The sequence below is a fragment of the Capricornis sumatraensis genome, chromosome 7, assembly GCF_032405125.1.
Source record: "Capricornis sumatraensis isolate serow.1 chromosome 7, serow.2, whole genome shotgun sequence".
Taxonomy (NCBI): domain Eukaryota; kingdom Metazoa; phylum Chordata; class Mammalia; order Artiodactyla; family Bovidae; genus Capricornis; species Capricornis sumatraensis.
In genome coordinates, this window is record NC_091075.1 from 70,470,820 (window position 1) to 70,471,342 (window position 523).

General features: G+C 43.2%; 1 non-coding gene across 1 annotated transcript; it reads right to left on the bottom strand.

Moving 5' to 3' along the window:
* Positions 1 to 229: 229 nt before the first annotated feature.
* On the bottom strand, positions 230 to 302 carry TRNAG-CCC (transfer RNA glycine (anticodon CCC)). The gene has a single exon. It is a non-coding gene; the product is annotated as a tRNA-Gly (tRNA).
* Positions 303 to 523: the final 221 nt, after the last annotated feature.

Genomic DNA, 523 nt, shown 5'->3' on the forward strand with positions numbered 1-523 from the left:
TGCAGTGGATACAATTTCTGTTTTTTTAGATGGCAGCATTTCATGTTAAATTAGCAAGATATATAAATACTTTTCTAATTAAGTGTATTTTCACTCTATTCCTTAATGGAATCATCAAACAATCCAAAAACTGATTACTTCTGTTTGACATTTGTCTCTTCTTTTTAAAAAATTATCTTTATTTGTTTATTTGGCTGTACTGGGTTTAAGTTGCAGCATGTGGATCTAGTTCCCTGACCAGGGATCGAACCTGGGCCCCCTGCATTGGGAGTGCAGACTCCTAGCCACTGAACCACCAAGGAGGTCCCTGTCTCTTCTTCTTGATGAATTACTGCCGGGAGCCAGCACGGAAGATCCCACCCATGACAAGGTCATGCGGAGAGACCTGACAGGCAAGGCGAGTCAGGTCTCAAGGGGTCCTCTGTCTGAGCATCTACCCCGAAACCAAAATCTGTCTGTTACTGTCTGCTATACTATACTCTTCTGACATTACAGGGGGCTTTCCCTGACCACCTTTCTCTGG